This window comes from Somniosus microcephalus, chromosome 13, assembly GCF_052327205.1.
Source record: "Somniosus microcephalus isolate GS21.2 chromosome 13, FLI_Smic_1.0, whole genome shotgun sequence".
Classification (NCBI taxonomy): Eukaryota; Metazoa; Chordata; class Chondrichthyes; order Squaliformes; family Somniosidae; genus Somniosus; species Somniosus microcephalus.
In genome coordinates, this window is record NC_140999.1 from 137212607 (window position 1) to 137235984 (window position 23378).

Here is a 23378-nt window from a genome sequence, read left to right on the forward strand (position 1 = left end):
CTTAGTTGGACCCCACCTAATACCTTACTATTTCTTACTTTAGTGCTCTCTGCCTCTCCCAATCCTTTGAGCACTTTATTTCCCCTTTCTAATGTTACATCCTGGTGCCCATCCCCCTGCCAAATTAGTTTAAACCCTCCCCAACAGCACTAGCAAACCTCCCCACGAGGATATTGGTTCAGGCCCTGTTGAGGAGCAACCCATCTGGCCTGTACCGGTTCCACCTCCCCAGAAGCGATCCCAATGCCCCAGGAATCTGAAGCTCTCCCTCCTGCACCATCTCTCCAGCCACGCATTCATCTGTTCTATCCTCCTATTTCTGTACTCACTCTTGCGTGGCACCGGGAGTAATCCGGAGATTACTACCTTTGAGGTCCTGCTTTTTAATCTCTTTCCTAGCTCCCTAAAATCTGCCTGCAGGACCTCATCCCTCTTTTTACCTATGTCGTTGGTACCGACATGGACCATGACCTCTGGCTGTTCACCCTCCTCCCTCAGAATGTTCTATTAGCTAAATTTCTGATAAATTTTAGCACAGGCAAGTGGGAGAGTAATAGGGAGGGCAAGTGATGTGCGGCAAATTTTTACATTTACCACATGCAGCATGCCTTGCTGCCCAGGTGTCTTCATTTTGCACGAAAACTCTTGGAGGTGGGTAAAATGTTAGTTTCTGAGCGGATCTGAATGATAATATGAATTCAGGAACCGTTCCTTCAGATTGGAAAATTGCACATCACTCCGCTATTTAAGAAAGATGAGAGAGGAGAACCAGGGAATTTTAGACCAGTTAGCCTAACATCTGTTGTTGGGAAATTACTAGTCTATGGGCGCAAAATTCTTTTTTGAAAAGTTAGCGCCAGGTGAAATCCATTGAACAATGTTGCAAAATTGGGCGTTTTTGTCCCAGGAGTGAAGTGGGGCAGTAAATGAGGCGCGAATGGTCTCAGTGGAGCGCTGCAGGGGGCGCTATTGCCAGAGCGCTACCCAATCTCAGCTGACTTGCGTTTAGCAATCAGCCTTCAAGCCTTGACTTGAGCTTATTCCAGCTCTTAAAGGGGAGGTCATTTCAAGCTGCAGCTGCTCATTACCAGCATTGCTGCACTTGAGTGTGACCTCTCAGCTACTGAGACAGCTTTGTGCCATGGCTGCTGCAAGGGAGAGGTAGAGGGCTACTCGATTCAGCGATGTGGAATTCGATATGTTCAGCAGCTTGTCTGACAATGTCTCAGCAGAGTTATGGCCGACAAAAAAGTTTCCCCAAGATGGCGCCTTTATATAGCGCAGGTGGAGCCGACTCCCGACTGCAGCCCGATAGCTGATGTTGTCGTTGTCAGCGCCAGGTGGCAAATGAGGGGGTGCGGCTGAATTTTGCATCCAGGGTGCTAACGGGGTGCTGCGCACGAGCTGGCCGGTACCTACATGAGTGGGACGCTAACTCTTAGCGCCACCGTAAAAACCCGGCCCAATTTAGATATTGCTGCACCTGGGCGAAAACCCATTTGCGCCCCATGGAGGCGCTAACGGCAGGCGCGAAGCTGCCGAATTTCATGCCCTATAATTAAGGACAGAGTGACTGAACACTTTGAAAACTTTCAGCTGATCAGAGAGAGCCAGCATGGATTTGTAAAGGGTAGGTCATGCCTGAGGAACCTGATCTGCTCTGGTTGCCACAGTATTTATGTGGCTGGTCCAGTTAAGTTTCTGGTCAATGATGACCCCCAGGATGTTGATGGTGGGGGATTCGGCGATGGTAATGCCATTGAATGTCAAGGGGAGGTGGTTAGACTCTCGCTTGTTGGAGATAGTCATTGCCTGGCACTTCTGTGGCATGCATGTTACCTGCCACTTATCAGCCCAAGCCTGAACGTCGTCCAGGCCTTGTTGCATGGACTTCCAGAAGGTATTCGATAAATTCCCTCAGAAGAGACTGTTAGCTAAAGTTGAAGCTCATGGAATTGAAGGAAAATTATTGAACTGGTTAGGAAATTGGCTGAGTGGCAGGAGACAGAGGGCTTGATTTTGCCATTGGGGTGGGCTGGGGGCATGTCAGCCGCTATTCGTGTTAGCCACCCGACTCCAATTTGACGTGGGAAAAATATGCGATTTTCACCTAATTGGGCAACTGATTTCCAGCGTGTGGGAACCCCTAGCCCACTTAGTCTTTCCATCCTGAAAGCCGCCTCCGATGACGTCACCAGTGCTGCTGGATTTAAGGCCTGCAAGCAGCCTTGCTTCTTCTGCAGACTGCAAACCTTATGCCTTTTGCTGTGATAGATTCATAGATTCCTCCAGCCAATATGTCCAGCAGTAGGCCAAAGTCTGCACCAAGGTTCGATGACGCCGCCCTGCAAGCTCTGGTGGAGGGTGTCGTGTATTGATTGCGAGTTTGACACCAGTCAATACGGTAAAGTAATGTGCATTGCATTATGGAAATTACGCGGGAAAACAGCAGTCGGCCATTTTACGCAATAAAGTGAACATCGCAGTTATAAGCCTGTCTGCCTGACTCTGATTTAATTTGACGTATCTACATGCTTGATTGAACGCATTAAAGCGTAGATACAACATTGGCGATGAGGATAATGAACGGAATCATTTTAGATAAGTGTTTGCCCAAGTTTTAGTTAGCTAGGATGGAGAAGACCGGCATTCAAAATTTTGCATGCTTCGCCGAGCCAGCCACGTTGGGTCCAAGGTGGACGAGGTGGTTAACGTCTTTTGAGCTTTATGCCGATGGCAAAGGACTCATTATCGACGATACCGCTACAGGTGCCACAAAGCAGAGGAGAAGAGCTCTACTTCTACACCTAGCAGGACCAGATGTCCAGGATATCTTTTTGACTCAATCGGACACAGGAGAGCCAGCAGACTACACGGCGGCAGTTAGTGCTTTAAATCATTACTTCGTGCCCCAGGTCAACGCAGCATTTGCTAGACAGACTTTTCATAAGTTGTCCCAGAAGACAGATAAGACTGTGCAACAATTTGCTACTCGCTTGCAGCAGGCTGCTAAAGACTGTGCTTTTGGGGGGGTTGCGGATAATCAAATAAGAGACGCTATCCTGAGTAGGTGCACGTCAGCCTATGTGCGGAGGAAATTGCTAGAGGAAGGGCAAGGTCTAACGCTCGCCCGCACGTTACAATTGGCCTCACAATGTGAAAACGTCGAGGAGCAGATGTCAGCCATGTCATGTACAGAGAAGGCGGAGACAGATACTGTTCGTCGTGTTACACAGAAAAGAGGGTATTATGCGAAAAGCTCGACAGAGAAACCAAAGGGAAATGGCGATATGAACGAAAGGAAATGTTACAGATGTGGACACACAGACCACATGGGCAGAGATCCGAAATGCCCAGCACGCGGACAAACGTGTCATAAGTGCAAGAGAAAGGATCATTTCTATAAAGTATACCGCACAAAGGGTACAAAGAAACACAGTGTGAACAATGTAGAGGAACAAAATGACTTTGCATTTGCTGTTACTGGAAATAACGTGACAGAGAGACTTACCTTTTGTGTGGGGGGAGTAAACCTGAGAATGTTAATTGATTCGGTTGCAACTACTAATGTGATAGATGAGAATACATGGGAAGGATTAAAGTCAGAACACATTAAGTGTCAGTCACATGTCCCTAAGACAGAGAGAAAGTTATTCTCTTATGCTTCTAGCCGACCACTGTCAGTTAAAGGTGTATTCACATGTGGGATTACAACAGGTAAGAGAACTGAGCAGGCGGAGTTCATTGTGGTTAAAGGCCATGGAGAGCCGTTGCTAGGAAGGGAGACAGTCATGAAACTGGGAGTTTTAAAAATAGGCGCAGATGTCTCAGCTGTGGTAGATGTAAGACAGCTACTAGAACAGCGGTATCCAAAGGTGTTCCAGGGAGTAGGAAAGCTGAACACAAAACAGATCAGTTTGTATATCGACCCACAAGTGAAGCCTGTGGCCCAGCCACTCAGGCGTATACCATTCAACTTAAGGGGGGCAGTAGAGGCCAAAATAAAACAATTGAGGGACATGGACATTATCGAACCTGTAACTGGTCCCACCCCATGGGTAAATCCTGTAGTTATTGTACCAAAAGCGGATAAGGATGTAAGGTTATGCCTAGACATGAGACGAGCAAACCAGGCAATAGTGAGGGAACGATATCCAATCCCCACCGTTGATGAGATACTCCAAGGTATGAACGGCTCGACGGTGTTTAGTAAGCTAGACCTGAAATGGGGTTATCACCAGCTAGAACCGACCCCTGAGTCACGAGAAATCACAACGTTTGTGTACATAACGGAGTATACAGGTACAAGAGGCTGATATTCGGTGTATCTTCAGCTAGTGAGCAATATCAGCACGAGATAGCTAATGCCTTAGCTGGAATAGAGGGTGCTGAAAACATCTCAGACGACATTATCGTGCATGCACACAACCAGGAAAGGCACGACAGACGCCTGCACGCTGTCATGACCAGACTAATGGAAAGTGGACTGACACTAAACTCAGAGAAGTGCCAATTCAACATGGACCGATTGATTTTCATGGGAATCCTGTTGTCTGAAAAGGGCATCGGACCAACAGCAGAGAGAGTGCGAGTGGTAGCAAAAGCTTGGGAACCAGAGAATGCTACAGAGGTGAGGAGTTTCTTGGGACTCGTTGGGTACAGTAGCAGATTCATCCCGCAGTTTGCAACGCTATCAGAGCCACTGCAATGCCTGATGAGAAAAGACACACCATTTAAATTTGGATCACAACAGAGACAGTCATTTAGTGCACTCAAGGAAGAGTTGGCCAGAGCCGGCACTTTAGCATATTTTGATAAGGACGCACCAACCAAGGTGATAGCAGATGCCAGTCCTGTAGGTTTAGGTGCAGTACTAGTTCAGGACCAACAGGGACAAGAGGTGCCAATATGCTATGTAAGTCGTAGTTTAACAGACTGTGAGAGGAAATACTCTCAAACAGAGAGAGAGGCCTTAGCTCTTGTATGGACTTGTGAGGGGCTGCATCCATATGTGTATGGCCGAAAATTTAACTTGGTAACTGACCATAAGCCATTACAAGTGATATACAGCCCACACTCTAAACCCTGTGCCCGTATAGAGAGATGGGTACTTAGATTACAGCCATACGATTTTAAGGTGATACACATTCCAGGCAAGCAAAATATTGCAGACCCACTGTCACGATTGCTGGGGGAGACAGCAAAACAGGAGAGGCATTCTCATGGCTCAGATGAATACGTGAGTTTTGTAGCTGTGAGTGCGACACCAAAAGCACCCACTACTAGAGAGGTGCAGGAAGCCTCTGCTACCGACCCAGAGCTGATTGAGGTATGGAAGGCAATCACAAACGGACATCTGAACCGGGCCAGTGACAGGAATTCCAAGCAGGCCCGGGCTTCAGATGTCGGCGCGCCGGGTGAGTGCACATCGGGGGCTTGCACGCGCGGCAAGCTCCCGTTCCTAATTTCTGGCCCACTGTGAAAACAATGGGATCAAACACCTGAAAACGACAGCAAAATGGGCTCAGGCTAACGGAGAAGTCGAGCACTAGAATGCATCGCTGATGAAGAGAATCAGAATTGCTCAGTCAGAAGGACTAGATTGGAAACGTGAACTTAGAAAATATGTGACTGTGTACAGGAGCATTGACCATGCCACGACAGGAAAGAGCCCGGCAGAGCTGCTCTTTAAACGGAAAATGAGAGGAAAGCTGCCAGACATCAGAGTCGCGCGCAGACATGGAAGTACGTGACCGGGACGCAGAACAAAAAGGCAAGTCCAAACTGTACGCAGATGAACAGCGGAGAACACAATACTCAGAGGTGGAAGTTGGCGACACGGTGCTGGTACGGCAGGACAAAGTGGACAAGTCCACCACTCCTTTTAATGCCACACCCCACAAAGTTTTGAGTAAAACAGGGAGTCAAGTAGTAGTAGAATCTCCAGATGGAGCACGCTACTCGAGAAACACTACGTTTGTAAACAAATACAGAACCAATGGACCAAAGGAGACTTTCCATGAGCAGGAGGAAACACGAGGGACTGAGGACAGTATAGTAGACCCTGACACACATATCACTGTGACACAGGCAATACCCACTGACACCAACATGTCAGACATACCCAATACAGCCAGACCTCAAAGGGTTAAAAGAAAACCCCAAAGACTGTCTGATTACGTCACAACATAAACTGTGCGAGAACTGCATGGGTGATGTTAAATGTTTAAACCTGGGAATTATTTAGTTGTGTGATAAGACACAAGTTTGTAAAAAGTTATGCAGTTATTGTAAGCAACTGTTTGTAAACTGCAAGTTTGTTTCCAAGGAAAAGGGGGATGTCGTGTATTGATTGCAAGTTTGACACCAGTCAATACGGTAATGTAATGTGCATTGCATTATGGGAATTACCTGGGAAAACAGCAGTCGGCCATTTTACGCAATAAAGTGAACATCGCAGTTATAAGCCTGTCTGCCTGACTCTGATTTAATTCGACGTATCTACATGCTTGATTGAACGCATTAAAGCGTAGATACAACAGAGGGAGCAAGAGAAAATAAGGAGGTGCTCTTCACTTCCTCAGGGAGGAAGAAGCCTCCGCAGCAGACGAAAGCTGTGTGGATGCAAGTGGCCCAGGAGGTCAACTCTTTGTCTATGTGCCTCAGAACCTGACTGCAGTGCAGGAAGATGTTTCATGACCTTCTGCGCACTGGAAAAGTGAGTATGACTTTCCCATCACCCTCAATCTGATCCCCATTGCCTCTCCTCACCAGCACTCAGCTTTGGCAACCTCTTCCTCCACATCCCACTTGACACTGACATCCATGCACCCTTACCCATTCCCTCTCTCTCTATGGTCACATTCACCTAACTATTCGACTATGCAGCCCTCACACTCCCTATCGCTGTGATGCTATGAAAACAACCTACAACACACAGTGAGGGCCCTTGGTCTTGCCACCTCACTCCATCTTTGTCTCCTTCTAACCATCAATGATATGGATTCTCTACACTCACTCCTTCATTCTCACTCAAACTCCATGTGATAAAAATGATAACTTCCGGGAAGTTATGTCATCACTTCCTGTGAACTATGAACTATGAACTGTGTACATACCTCACTTCCTGTCATATGTCACTTCCTGTTGGACTGGTATAAATACTGGTCTGTTCAGTATTGTAGGAGGCTTCTACCAGAGGCATGGTAAAGACCTCTCTTGTGTATATAGTGTGTTTATAAGTTACTTAAAGCTTACTTTAAAGTTACTTGATGGTAAGTCTCCTTTTTCTTACATCAATTTAAGTAACTTAAATATTTACACTGACAAATACTAGACCTTCAGACAAACTCGGAAGTTAAGGATCCAGGGAACCACCCATCATGGAGAAAATCCTTAGACCTATTCGTCTGGACTTGGACCCGAATACACCAGCAGCTGGCAGGGTATGGAAGCATTGGTATCGTACTTTTGAGAATTTCCTGGATGAATGTAAAGCGGATGCTCCTGCTAAATTGAAGATACTTGTCAATTATGTGACCCCAAAAGTGTTCGAATATGTTGATGACTGGGATAATTACGAAGAGGTGATTCGGGCACTTAAGAAACTGTATGCGAAGACCCCAAATGAGGTCTATGCTAGACATCTACTGGCCACAGCCCGACAAGGGCCAGGGGAATCAATTGATGAATTCCTGCAAGAACTTCGCAGGCTCAGCGTAGATTGTAACTTTCAGGCAGCCTCAGCTGAGCTGTACCGCCAAGAAATGATTCGTGATGCTTTCATCTGCGGGATTGCCTCTCCATTTATACGCCAGCGTCTACTAGAAAGTAAAACACTTGAGCTACAAAAAGCTTTTGACCTAGCTTGTTCACTGGATTTGGCAAAGAGAAATGCAGACCTCTATCAGCTGCCCAGATCTCGATCTGCTGCTGTAGCTGCAACCAGACAATTCAAGCGGTCTCAGGTGAACCCTATCATGGGGGAATCTAATTCTGATAATTCTGATGAAGAAGAGGAGGACGACCCCACTTTAGCAGCCTCTTGGCAATCTAGGAAGGAATGCTTCTTTTGTGGAGATGCTTTTCACCCTAGGAAAACCTGCCCTGCTCGCAATGCAATCTGCAGTTATTGCGGGAAAAAAGGACACTTTGCTAAAGTTTGCCTATCAAGGGCCTCTACGAGGGCCAATCCAGCTAAGGCCTACCGAACTGCCCCAATTAGGGCCTATCAAGATGCTCCAGCTAGGACCTATCAAGCTTCCTCTCGAGCTCTCTCCCGAAGAAGCACACCGAGAGTTTTAGCCACTCTCTGTGCAACGACACCAATTACAGCTGCTTGCCCACAGAACCTGTCTCATGCAGCCACAAAAATTTCAATTAAAGGGCATACCTTAGATGCCTTAATTGACTCAGGAAGTACTGATAGTTTCATTAAGGAACAGATTGTGGCGAAATTGAAACTACATGTCTTCCCATCGGACCAGGCAATTGCGATGGCCCAGTCATCACTTAATACCAGAATCTCCGGCTTTTGTGTTGTTGATATGACACTTCATGGTCGTATGTATCCCTCCACCCGACTTTCGGTGCTCAAGGATTTATGTAGTGATCTCCTCTTAGGGCTGGACTTCCAAAAACAGCATAAGAAACTCACCATTGAGTTTGGTGGATCCAAACCCGGACTTACTATTTCTAATATACCGTCTAAATTACCATTTTGTGCATTATCAGCAGCTTCACTTGATGAACCCTCATTATTTGTCAGTATTCCGCCTCAATGCCAACCGATAATAACGAAATCGCGGCGCTTTAATCAGGAAGACCAATCTTTTATTGCGGCTGAAATCTCTCGACTTCTAGCAGAGGATATCATTGAACCATGTTCGTCGCCCTGGCGGGCTCAAGTCGTCATTGTCAAGAACCCTCTAAAACCTCACAAACAGCGACTATGCATCGATTATTCGCAAACCATCAATCAATATACCGACTTGGACGCCTACCCATTGCCACGCATTGATGATATGGTTAATAAACTGGCCGAATACAAAGTGTTCTCAACTTACGATTTAAAAAGTGCCTATCATCAGTTACCCTTGAAGGTCTCAGATAAGCAGTACACAGCCTTTGAGGCTAATGGACGGCTGTACCAATTTCGTCGCCTCCCATTCGGGGTTACTAATGGAGTGGCTGTCTTTCAACGGGCAATGGATGGCCTGGTTAAGCAGGAAAACCTAAGGGACACTTTTCCCTATCTTGATAACATTACCATTGCAGGTCACGATCAACAGGAACACGACTCCAACCTCCAAAAATTTCGGGATGCCCTCCATCGCCGTAATTTGACCCTGAATGAATCCAAATCTGTTGAGTCGCAACCGACCATCAACATCCTTGGCTACTGCGTAGGCAATGGTATCATTAAGCCAGACCCAGAAAGACTTCGCCCGCTCCAAGAGCTCCCGTCACCGAAGAATCCGGCTTCTTTACGTCGGGCTCTCGGTCTGTTTGCATACTACGCTAAATGGATTCCTCATTTTTCGGACAAAATCCAACCCTTGCTGCATGCTAGATCATTTCCACTGGGAACAGCGGCTGTTGCAGCCTTTAACCTTCTCAAAAAAACAGTTGGAGAAAGCGGCTCTTCACTCCATTGATGAGAATCTCCCTTTCGTGGTTGAATGTGATGCCTCGGAGGTGGCGATCTCGGCTACTCTGAATCAGGAAGGTCGTCCTGTAGCATTTATGTCCAGGACCTTACAAGGTGCCGAGCTACATTATCCTCCGGTTGAGAAAGAAGCCACAGCCATCATAGAGGCAGTACGGAAGTGGAACCATTTTCTAGCTCGCCAGCACTTTACATTGATCACGGACCAACGATCAGTCGCCTTCATGCTCGATAATCGAAAACGAACCAAAATTAAGAATAATAAAATACAACTTTGGAGGATGGAACTGGCCTCTTTTGGTTATACCATTCTCTATCGGCCTGGCAAGGAGAATGTGGCCCCGGACACCCTCACACGGGCATTCTGCTCCACTATGTCATCCTCCACTCTCATGGATGTCCACAATGGTTTGTGTCATCCTGGCGTTACGCGCATGCTACATTTCGTACGATCACGGAATCTCCCTTTTTCCACTGGAGATGTAAAGAAAATATGCTCAGAATGCCGGCTTTGTGCGGAATTAAAACCTCAGTTCTTCCGCCCCTCAGATGGTATACTCATACATGCAACCCAACCGATGCAACGACTTAGCATCGATTTTAAGGGCCCAGTGCCCTCTTCAACTCGGAACACATATTTGCTCACCATGATCGACGAATATTCACGTTTTCCGTTTGCCTTCCCCTGCTCCAATATGCTGGCGTCCACAGTAATCTGCTGCCTTGAGCAGGTATTTTCTCTCTGTGGCATGCCGGCTTATATTCACTAAGATCGGGGTCCATCCTTTATGTCAAGGGAACTCAAGGACTACCTCTCAGAACGGGGAATTGCTACAAGCAAAACAACACCATACCATCCCATCGGAAATGGGCAGGTAGAGAGGTATAACGGTATCATCTGGAATTCCGTACGTCTCGCTTTAAGATCTCGGGGCCTACCAGACCAGCAATGGGAAACAGTGCTTCCGGATGCATTGCACTCTATACGGTCCCTGCTTTCTACAGCCACAAATACTACACCTCATGAGCGGTTCTTTGGATTCCAGCGTCGCTCATCTCATGGGACATCACTCCCGTCATGGCTAACTACTCCTGGACCTGTATTACTCCGAAGATACGTTCGGACGTCTAAAAATGACCCTCTTGTAGATGAGGTCGAACTAACCGATGCCAACCCCACCTATGCAAACATACGATATTCCGACGGCCGAGAATCTACCGTATCATTACGGGATCTGGCTCCCTGCCCACCAGGACCTAGTGGGACATCGGGTGATGGCATTTCACCAGGAAACTCTTGGGACCTATCGGGTACCCCTCTCCAGGATCCTGATCGGACACCAACTAGCTTGGTGCCGGTAGAACCCCGTGCTCAAGGTTGCGACCCTCCCAGTACCGCGCATGAAAGTACTGATCCACCACAGACCAGCTCTGCACCTCCCTCTGAACAGAGGCAGTCCGACTTTGAACCTATTGGGGCTCGTACTCGAAGCCATGATCTCCCCGACCCTTCACAGGGCAATCCAGGCCACACAGACTCTGACCAATGGCCAACCGCATGTAAGCGGACCAGCGACCCTCTACGACGGGAATCCAAACGGGTGCGGCTCTTCCTTGTTCGGCGGCTGCGGACCAAAAGGTAGACCACAGCCTCCTAATCCTGCAGGAGGGAAGAATGTGATAAAAATGATAACTTCCGGGAAGTTATGTCATCACTTCCTGTGAACTATGAACTATGAACTGTGTACATACCTCACTTCCTGTCATATGTCACTTCCTGTTGGACTGGTATAAATACTGGTCTGTTCAGTATTGTAGGAGGCTTCTACAAGAGGCATGGTAAAGACCTCTCTTGTGTATATAGTGTGTTTATAAGTTACTTAAAGCTTACTTTAAAGTTACTTGATGGTAAGTCTCCTTTTTCTTACATCACTCCACTTGTCTCCCTCATTGCAGGAAAAGAGAGCTCACAATAAGAGAGAAAGAGCGCGGACAGGAGGAGGCCCACCTTCAGTAGCCCAGCTCACCCCCTGGGAGGAGGCGGCCCTGGAGATCGTGAGAGTGGAGAAGGATGCGCAAGTGGGGGACGGACAGACGGGTGCATCAGAGCAAGCTGGTGACAGAATAGTTTATCATCTCTCTCATTGACATTGCATGAGTCACTGATAATGATTCTGATGCTCTAACAGATTGACTTTTGATCATCTGCAATATTCAATGTGCATGTAACATTGGCCTCACATCTCTGACTCTTTCCTTTACTCCCCCACAGGACTATCGAAAGCCCCCGTCCCCACTATCCAGGAGGAACAGCCTGAGCTCCCAGACTCCTCAGAGGAAGCTGCAACCTCTGAGGGCACTCCGTCAGCAGAATTAAGCGCACCCTTCACCAGCGCAGACACTCACACCTCGGTGGGTCCTTCGGGACATAGAGTAGAGTTGTCACCTGGTGTATCACAGCTCACAAGTGAACATCAGCAGATGGTGGAAACAGGGACAGCAGTGGAGAGTCTTCGTCGGAGGGCACAATATGATCCCAGCTCGGCTCCGCTGCATGACGACCCTGTGCCTCCGGGTCCATCCAGAAGGACAGCGGTGCTGGACCTCCAGGAAGAGGTGCAGGAGTCTCTGGCAGGTTTTGTCTCCAGGGTCGCTGCGAGTGTGGAGCGAATGGAGGAGTCCATCGCTAACATGAGCAGAGCCTTTGTGGAGGCATTGGCGTATGAACGCATCACCACGGAATTGATGGCAACCTCCGTGGAAAGGATGGCTACCACAGAGGAGAGGATGGCTATGGCCATGGAGGAGCTTAGTCGCCAGGGTCGTGAAAACATGGTCATTGTTCACAATAGACTGACATCTCTTGAGAAGCAATGGTCAGCTATTGAGCATACAAACCAGACATTCATGCAAGTCCTCGGGAGTAGGACTTCCAGTACAGAAACGGGTCCTCATGGCCCCCCTGAAGTGCAACAAGGTGTTGTCAAGCCACTTGCTAGCTCTTAAGTGGGGCTGACCCATGAGAGGGATGTTGATGGCATACAACAAGGAGATGGGGGCTCCTCTCCAAGTGCTCACATGAACATGCCACTGCAGAGCCCTCGGTCAGAGCCCCACCAGAGTCCCCACCCAACTGGGATCGGCGTCTCAGCCCCTGCACAGCTGCAGGAACAGCAGACTGTTGCCGAGCCCTCACAGGTTCGCAACCCCAGAGGACGCCTGCCAAAGGTGTCGAGACAGGAGCAGCAAGAAAGTGAGCAAGGGGCCTCCACATCTGCTGAAGCCACAGGGGAAGCACCACATAGGAGCATGAGTAAGAAGTAGATAATGCACAATTAGTTGCAAGGGTAGTCACTTGGGTGTAATGTGTTTATTTTTTAAATGCTTATTGTCATAAAAAATTCTGATGGCTAACTGTTGCAGTTGTGGCATGTGTCATTTCACAAATGGGACTTCCACATTGAGGGCTTAGGGCAACTTGCAATTGTCAGTATGGTGGTCAGACTGATAGAAATCCGCAGGTTCTTGGCCATTGTCGATGGTCTGATAAGAATGTGTGAGGAAAAAATGTTTGATTGTGCAGGCTTAGCAAATCTGGCCAAGATGAGTGTGTCCCTTGCATCCCGGGCAGCAATGTGGTCACTAGTGCCTTCTGGCCTGTGCAGCTTCAGGTGGGTGAGCAGCAGCTTGGAGCTCCTGCTGCTGCTCCTGCAGTTGATGTTGCTGTTGTTCAGGGTTCTGCTGCTGCCGCGGCTGGTCTTCATCCGAATCTGATGTCCAGGAGCAAAGGAAATAAATTGTTCCCATTCTTCTGGTATATACCTCAGTTGAGGAAGTGCTCATTCAATGTGGGGAAAGGGGTTTCCCAGGAGGTCACACTGGAGATGGGTGTCAGGCTCCAAACTTCCACAACAATGAGTAGGCCTGTTAAAAGTTCCCCCAGACCTGAGACAACAAAGTTCTGCCACCTGCAAATTATGATTGGTGAAAATTCCTTTTTAATGGTGGAGCTGCAGCTGTTAGTAAGCAATCCACTTGTGGGGCCGCCAGGTTTCACTGGCGTGTTTCAGAGGAGGCGTGCAACACGTGGGAAAACTGTTAAAATCAGAAAGGCCTCTCAAAATGGGATTATAGAGGCACTTAACTGGTTGTTAAGGGCCTTAAGGGCCTATCCCACCTCTTGGAGGCGGGATGGAGACGGGGTCAGAAAACTCGCATGTGGGAAAATTGCTCAGAGGCTGGATGGAGGCGGAATCGGGCCCGCCCGCCAGTTTTTGCGATTTTAACACCTCACATGCCTCCAGTCCCGACTCCTCGGGCCTGGCAACATCGATCCCAGAGAGTAGGGTTAATGGGCAGGTACTTCAATTGGCAGGATGTGACCAGTGATGACCCACTGGAATCTGTGTTGGGGCCTCAACTATTCACAATATTTATTAACAACTTAGATGATGAGATAGAGAGGCTCATATCCAAGTTTGCTGACAACACAAAGATAGGTGGCATTGTAAGCAGTGTAGATGGAAGCATAACATTACAAAGAGACATTAATAGACTAAGTGAATGGGCAAAACTATGGCAAATGGATTTCAATATAGGCAAGTGTGAGGTCATCCACTTTGGACCTAAGATAGATCAGAGTACTTTCTAAATGGTGAAAAGCTAGAAACAGTGGAGGTCTAAAGAGACTTGGGGATCCATGTACATAGATTGTTAAAATGCAATGGACACGTACAGAAAATAATCTAAAAGGCTAATGGAATACTGGTCTTTAAATCTACAGGACTAGAATACAAGGAGGTAGAAGTTATGCTACATCTATTCAAAGCCCTAGTTAAACCATGCCTGGAGTACTGTGTTCAATTTGGGGCTCAGCGTGCCTCACATCCAGTACTGCAGACCTCTGGATGGAAGACACCTCTCCACTGTGTGTTACCTTCTAAGTTAATAAAAGCCTTGTTTTGTTCTGTTAACATTGAGTCTCGGATTTATTGAGGCACATCAATATTATTAACTTACTTTTCAACACAATGGATCAACTCTTGAAACCGGAACGTTTGGATTTGGACCAGCATGCTTCGGACGCATCAGCACGCTTCGGACACTGGTTTATGTGTATGGAATTCTTCCTGGACAATTCCGCAGCCGTCACAGGCGCTACGGACGCTGAAAGTATGAAACTCGGAATCCTGCGGAATTGGGTAAGCCACAGGGTTTACCCCCTCATCCAAGACGCCGACACGTACCCGGCCGCCTGCGACATCTTAAAGGTGCATTACCAGCAGCCTACGAATGAGGTGTATGCTAGGCATCTGCTCGCTACTCGCGCACAGCGACCTGGGGAATCGCTGGATGAGTTCCTAGTCACCCTGAAAACGCTTGGCAAAGACTGCAAGTGCCAAGATGTAAAAGCCGCAGTGTACACTGACGAGCTTGTTCGCGATGCCTTCATCACAGGCCTCAGCTCCACTTACATCCGGCAGAGACTGCTGGAAAAAACGGGATTGGACCTGAAACAGGCTGTGGACACAGCGCGATCCCTGGATGTGGCCCAGAGAAACTCAGACGCCTACTCTTCAGCCCGCGCCGCCCACGCCGCCACATGAGCACCAAGGGCGCCGCCATCTTGGAAGGCATCTTCCCCGCCCGGCAGCCCGACACGGTCGGGGCCCCGCTCTCCCGCCAGAAGCCCTACGACAGCCGCGACGCGTCGGGGACCCAACTGCTACTTCTGCGGGCAGTCAAAGCACACCAGAAACCTGTGCCCGGCGAAAGGCACCACCTGCTTTAAGTGCGGTAAGAAGGGGCACTTCGGGAAGGTGTGCAGAGGGAACCCCGCCGGAAAACCCGCCACCGCCGCGTGTGCGCCGTGGGAGTGGCCATCTTGGACGCCATCTTGCCCGACCTCGTGGGGTCCGCTATCTTGTGAGCAGACAGCGTGGACGCCATCTTGTCTCGATCAGGGCCCTACAGTGGCATCGGTCACAGTGGACCAGACCAGGCCGCACCCGCTATCCAAATCAATGGTGGACATCGAGGTAAACGGGTGCGGGGTTAAATGTTTAATTGACAGTGGAAGCACGGAGAGTTTTATCCACCCTGAACAACACAACAACTCTCCCTAAAGGTGGTCCCTACTCGGGGTACCATCTCTATGGCTGATAAAACCCAGACATCGACCATTATGGGTTACTGCACGGTACAATTGTCCGTTAACGGAACTGTATACGATAATTTTAAAGTACTAATCATGAAGAATCTATGTGCAAGCGTGATCTTGGGCCTGGATTTCCAGTGCCACCACCAAAGCATCACGCTCAATTACGGTGGGTCCCAGCCGCCCCTCACAGTGTGCGGTCTGGCTACCCTGAAGGTAAAGCCGCCTTCGCTATTCGCGAACCTTACCCCTAACTGCCGGCCAATAGCGACCAAAAGCAGGAGGTACAGCTGGGAGGACAGGCGGTTTATCGCGACCGAGGTAGACAGGCTCCTGAAGGAGCGCATTATTGAACGCAGCAACAGCCCGTGGCGCACCCAAGTGGTGGTGGTAAGGGGTAGCGAGAAGAAACGGATGGTGATCGACTATAGCCAAACGATCAACAGGTACACCCAACTAGACGCCTACCCGCTACCCCGCATATCAGAAATGGTGAACCAAATCGCCCAATACCGGGTGTTCTCCACCATCGACCTTAAGTCAACATACCACCAGCTCCCTATCAGACCAGAGGACCGCCCGTACACCGCCTTCGAGGCGAACGGACGCCTCTACCAATTCCTCAGAGTCCCCTTTGGGGTGACGAATGGGGTCTCGGTCTTCCAGAGGGAGATGGACCGCATGGTCGATGACCACCACTTGCAGGCAACCTTTCCCGACCTCGACAACGTCACCATCTGCGGTCACAGCCAGCAGGATCACGACTCGAACCTCGAGAGGTTCCTGAAAACCGCACAAAAACTCAACCTCACTTACAACGAGGACAAGTGCGTTTACAACACCACGCGCCTCTGCATACTAGGCAGCGTGGTGGAGAATGGGAAAATCGGACCAGACCCCGACCGATTGAGCCCCCTACAGGAGCTGCCCCTGCCCAACACTCCCAAAGCCCTGAAAAGGTGCCTGGGGTTATTTTCTTATTATTCCCAATGGGTCCCCAACTACTCCGACAAAGCCCGCCCCCTCTTTAAAGCATCCTCTTTTCCGCTCTCTGCTGAGGCCCACGCTGCCTTCAAAAGCATTAAGCGGGATATTGAGCGGGCCGCGCTACAGGCAGTGGACGCGAACACTCCCTTTCAAGTGGAAAGTGATGCGTCTGACTTTGCCTTGGCGGCCACCCTCAACCAGGTGGGGCGGCCCGTAGCTTTCTTCTCGAGGACCCTCCAAGGGCCCGAGATCAGACACTCCTCCGTGGAAAAGGAGGCCCAAGCCATCGTGGAGGCAGTGCGCCACTGGCGCCACTACCTAGCCGGCAAACGCTTCACCCTACTTACCGACCAGCGGTCGGTAGCGTTTATGTTCAATAATAAACAGAGGGGGAAAATTAAAAATGATAAGATTCTTAGGTGGCGGATCGAGCTCTCCACCTTCGATTATGACATCATTTACCGGCCAGGGGCCCTTAACGAATTCCCCGACGCCCTCTCACGAGGGATGTGTGCCAGCGCCACCGGGGATCGGCTACAGACCCTCCACAACGACCTCTCCCACCCAGGGGTCACGCGGCTGTTCCACTTCATAAAGTCCCGTAACTTACCCTACTCGATTGAGGAAGTTCGGTCTCTGACCAGGAACTGCCGCACTTGCGCTGAGTGCAAGCCTCGGTTCTACCGCCCAGATAGAGCCCACTTAATCAAAGCTACACGGCCCTTTGAGCGGCTCAGCTTAGACTTCAAGGGCTCCCTCCCGTCCGTCGACCGCAATGTTTACTTCCTGAACATTGTGGACGAATACTCCCGTTTCCCATTCGCCTTCCCCTGCCCAGACATGACCAGCGCCACGGTCATTAAATGCCTCAACAGCCTGTTCTGCCTGTTCAGTATGCTGAGCTACATCCATACGGATAGGGGGGCGTCCTTCATGAGTGAAGAGCTACGCCAGTACATGCTGTCCAGGGGGATCGCCACGAGCCGTACCACCAGCTACAACCCCCGGGGTAACGGTCAAGTGGAGCGAGAGAACGGGACAGTATGGAAAGCAGTCACTCTAGCTCTAAGGACCAAGGGCCTCCCTATCTCCCGCTGGCAGGAAGTCCTCTCAGATGTGCTCCATTCGATACGGTCGCTATTGTGTACTGCCACTAATGCCACGCCTCATGAACGAATGTTTGTCTTTCCCCGGAAATCCACCTCAGGCGTATCCATGCCATCATGGCTCTCCACCCCAGGTCCGGTATTCGTGCGAAGGCATGTGAGGGGCCACAAGACGGACCCTCTCGTGGAGTCAGTGCACCTACTCCACGCCAACCCTCAATACGCGTATGTCCAGCACGCCGACGGAAGGGAGGACACCATGTCCATAAAAGATGTTGCCCCAGCCGGTAACGACAACAACCACGACAACAGCAGCAACAACGATCACAGCAACTCTTACCCACCCACTACTCTTTCATCACCCCCGGAAGAACATCGACCAACGGTACCCCCACCAACTACCCCTTCAACAACCCTGGCGGCACCCCCGGCAGAGACCCAGGAGGCCACCGGGGACACCCAGCCGACACCCGCGGCACCACAACAGCCACGTCGGTCACAGAGGACTATCAAACCCCCGAACAGACTAAATCTATAGAAGGGGTGAATATGATGAAATATGCCATTCATCACTCATCTGTATTCTCTGTGTGATTGTGCCTGTGACTGTGGTTTAGTTTCAGTTTCATTTCCCTTACCTCAGTTCCGTTTCCTCACCTTGTATTGTATTGTGTGTAGGGCTCCGCCCATACCTGGCCCCTATGTAAGCAGGCTCAGCGTGCCTCACATCCAGTACTGCAGACCTCTGGATGGAAGACACCTCTCCACTGTGTGTTACCTTCTAAGTTAATAAAAGCCTTGTTTTGTTCCGCTAACATTGAGTCTCGGATTTATTGAGGCACATCATGCTGATTTGCTGGGTTTAGGACCAGGAGACTTAACCTAAAAGTTAGAGCCAGGTCTTTCATGAGTGAAGTTAGGAAACATTTCTACTCACAAAGGGTGGTAGAAGTTTAGAACTCACTTCCACAAATGGCGGTTGTTAATTTTAAATCCGAGATTGATAGATTTTTGTTAACCAAAGATATTAAGGGATCACAGAATCACAGATCACAGAAACCCCACAGTGCAGATAGAGGCCATTTCGGCCCATCGAGCCTGCACCGACACATATCCCACCCGATCCCCGTAACCCCTGCACCAACACATATCCCACCCTATCCCCGTAACCCCACGTATTTAATCCCCCTAACACTAAGGGTCAATTTATCATAGCCAATCAACCTAACCTGCACATCTTTGGACTATGGGGTAAAAGCAGGTATATGGAGTTAAGTCATAGATCAGCCATGATCTCATTGAACGGCAGAGCAAGTTCGAGGGGGTAAATGGCCTCATCATGTTCGTATATTGTTATGAATTGTAGAGAGGGTTTTTTGATTTTTTTTCTGTCTGCTGTGTGCATGCGTGTGCGTGTGTGTGTTCTGTTTCTACAGTAAACACAGAATGATAAGCAGAGTTCTGATGAATGCCCACACCTAAAACATTAATCTATCTTTTACTTACAGATGTTGATTAGTCTGCCATTCATGTCAGGCATTTTCTGTCCCAGCATTTGCAGTCTTTTTATCTTCACTGTCTGATTTCTGTGTTGACCTGTTAGGGACGCACCCAATGCATTCATTTGCCAAATGATTTCCCAGGTGGGGTGCTTGTGAGCAATTCTTCTCACCAGTTTCTTTCATGCAACTTAACACTGTCTGATTTTGATTTGTTTCAGAGTTTTGTATTCAAATCATCTAAAGCTAAACTCCAAACAAATCCGAAGGTGTATTCTTGGATACTATAGTACAAGTGGAACTGCAGGCAACAGTACTACAGCTGGTGGAAGAAGGTTTCCTGGATCCTGTACATTAACCTTACCCAAGCTCAAACCTTCCCAGTTAGGCGTGTTGAATGATTTAGGTTGTGTCCTTGTTCATTAATATACTTGTAATATATTTTGAATATTTGAAGTCCAAAGACTCTGCATGCAAGAAAAACTCGATGGGCTGAATAGCCGACTCCTGTTCCTATCAAATTCAGGCCTTTCCCATTCTGACTGATAATGTTGCCATGTGCTACAGGTGAAACATCATCAGTAAAGTAATCACCTTCCATGGCCATGAAGGAATGAAGATTTTTCCACCTATAATCATAGGAAATTTTCTTCGTCAATGCTTTAATAGGCAAGAGCCAGTCTAACATTCAATAAATAGCTCCAGCCCTGGATCTAAAATGTAATTACTACTTTAGGATGCATGCATAAATATATTTTCACATATCCCACTTACAGTTCTTACATCATAATAATAAATGACTAACAACTGGTAGTTGCAGCAGAGCAATAAGGATCAATTTTTAATATATTTAAATGTGAGCATAGAACAGTTGTTGGCCTTATGGGTGCATCCGAATTCTGGCACACTGGGAGGGTGCCATGTAGCTTTATTAGTCATTAGTGTGGCGTCGGTATGATAGTAATTTGGGAAGAGTTATTTTATAATTGCATCCTTACGAACCCTGAATGTTTGCCTTTGGCAGAGTGCTGCAACCACATACTTCCCGGTAGTCACATGGGCAGAGGCCAAGTTGCCTCACCTAATGCAAAAGGAACTTACGGTAGTTTTTACTCATGTTTTTCAGCAGAGATATTCTGTTCTATGGAGACCATTGGGTAAGACCTATTGCTACTTAGAGTCATCTTCCATTGTTTCCACAGTGACTTGACTTCTTAAAAATATCCAAATTTGAGTTCTGAATGTTGAAGGAAATCAAACATTGAGAGCTAGAGATAACCATTTAGATTATTACAAATTTTGGAGTAGGCCATAGCTGTGCTTTTTTTTACTTGATCCAAATTGACTCTATATGGACTGATTCCAGTTTTGAATAAAGGAAATGAAATTGGTCTTCACCAATAAAACGCACTCACAGCGGTGCCCGATGGACAGGCTGTACGTTCACTATGAGCGCATTTTGCACTGCTGGCGAAAATCAATTACATCCCCATAGTTTGGGGTTCATCTGAACCCTAGGAATATAAAAGGCCGTTCCAGCGACATCATTACAAATTATTAACTGCCGTAGCATTTCAGGTCAAAAACAGGAAGGCAGATTATTATCTGAATGGCAATAGATTGGGAGAAGGGGAAGTGCAACGAGACCTGGGCATCCTTGTGCACCAGTCGCTGAAGGTAAGCATGCAGGTGCAGCGGGCAGTTAAGAAGGCAAATGGTATGTTGGCCTTCGTAGTGAGAGGGTTTGAGTACAGGAACAAGGATGTCTTGCTGCAGTTGTACAGGGCCTTGGTGTGACCACATCTTGAGGATTGTGTGCAGTTTTGGTCGCCTTATCTGCGGAAGCATGTTCTTGCCATGGAAGGAGTGCAGCGAAGATTCACCAGGCTGATACCTGGGATGGCAGGAATGACGTATGAGGAGAGATTGGGTCGATTGGGCTTGTACTCGCTGGAGTTTAGAAGAATGAGAGGGGATCTCATTGAAACTTATAAAATTCTAACAGGACTAGACAGACTAGATGCAGGAAGGATGTTCCCGATGGTCGGGGAGTCCAGAACCAGGGGTCACAGTCTAAGGATAAGGGGTAAGCCATTTAGGACAGGGATGAGGAGGAATTTCTTCACCCAGAGAGTGGTGAACCTGTGGAATTCTCTACCAAAGAAGGCAGTCGAGGCCAATACATTAAATATATTCAAGAAGGAGTTAGATATATTTCTTAAGACTAAAGGGATCAAGGGATATGAAGAGAAGGCAGGAACAGGGTACTGAATTTGGATGATCAGCCATGATCTCATTGAATGGCGGAGCAGGCTCGAGGGGCCGAATGGCCTACTCCTGCTCCTATCTTCTATGTTTCTATGTTTCTAGGTTTCCATAACTTCCTTTTAATAGGTTAATCATTAATACTTTTTGAAGAAAACTTAACTAGTCGCTCAAACATAGACAAGCTGGTTCATTGCAATTAATTATTATAGTGTGAAAAAATGAGCCTGTTGATCACTTTTTACCTGTACATGATTGTAGCTGATGTGCTAAAAAATTTACATTTAGCACATAATGGGCGTGAAATAACACAAAATAGCAAAATATGCATTTAATGGGCACACATTTAGTGGACCAAACATTTTAACAGCCTAAGCTAATATTTTCCAATTACCAATCTATATGTGTATGTGAAATCAATTTAATTTATGACCAATATTGGCCCAGAAATTCCAGAACGGGGCTTGCAGCACGTGCAAGCCCCGTATTTACACTTACCCCGCGCTACTGACGATCAGCTCCAGGGACGCCTGGACTTGGTGAATGAAAAAGAAGAATCCCGGGCAGCGTATGACGTCACGCCGCCCAGGAGTGCAGCCAGCGCGAAGCCAGGAGCGTGCAGTGTAAGTGAGACACGCCCCTTGAGGTCTCAGTTTCACTGGACACGCCCCCAATGTTTCTGTCAAGCTGCTAAGGATTTTTACATGCAAAGCAGCAGTTTAAATAGGTTTTTGGAAGTTTTTTGATGATTTTGGTAACTTTTATAAACTTTTTAAAATGTTTACATTATTTTGAGTAATCTGAAGTAGTTTTAAAGAGAATTAAAGCAATTTAAAGACTTTTAAAAGCCATAAAAGAATTTTTTTAATTCCATTTATTTATTTAGCAATGTCGTCGTCATACGTGTCTTCACACTGTTCCCTTTGGGGAACTGTATGAAGTGGTGGAAGGATTTATGGCCGTGATTAACGCTCATTCCGTGACCGTAACCATCTTTGAACCAGCCATTAGGGCGGTTAGTCCTATGGCGGGAGGGTTTTACGGGCTCCCACAAGCTATACAAGGAGGGGGGGCCACCCACACCCACGGACGCAAATATCCCACTGGATGTCAACCCAGAATTTAGAGCCGGAGCTCCGACTCCACTTGCCGGGACTGTCTGGAGCGGGGTTCGAAACCCTACCCTGATCTGGCCCAGCGGCGGGGATCCTACCGCTATGACAAAGGCCCAATCCGATTAGCAACGTGAAATGGCAGCATAGGGCTCCAGTCACGGGGAGGGAAAAGGCGCAGGAAACGTATGGGTGTCACCTTTTGTGCGGAGTGGGCCTTTTGCGTAGCAGTAAGCATCCCCGCCGCTGGGCCAGAAGGAGTAGGGTTTTGAACCCCACTCCAGACAGTCCCGGCAAGTGGAGTCGGAGTTCCAACTTTAAATTCTGGGTGGACATCCAGCGGGATACTTGCGTCCGTGGGTGTTAGTGGCCCCCCCCCCCCTCAGATGGGTTGTGGGAGCCCATAAAACCCTCCCGCCATAGGACTAACCACCCTAATGGCTGGTTCAAAGATGGTTACGGTCACGGAATGAGCGTTAATCACGCCATAAATCCTTCCACCACTTCATACAGTTCCCCAAAGGGAACAGTGTGAGGATACGTACGATGATGACCTCTTGCACAATGCACCTCCTTGGACCCTCA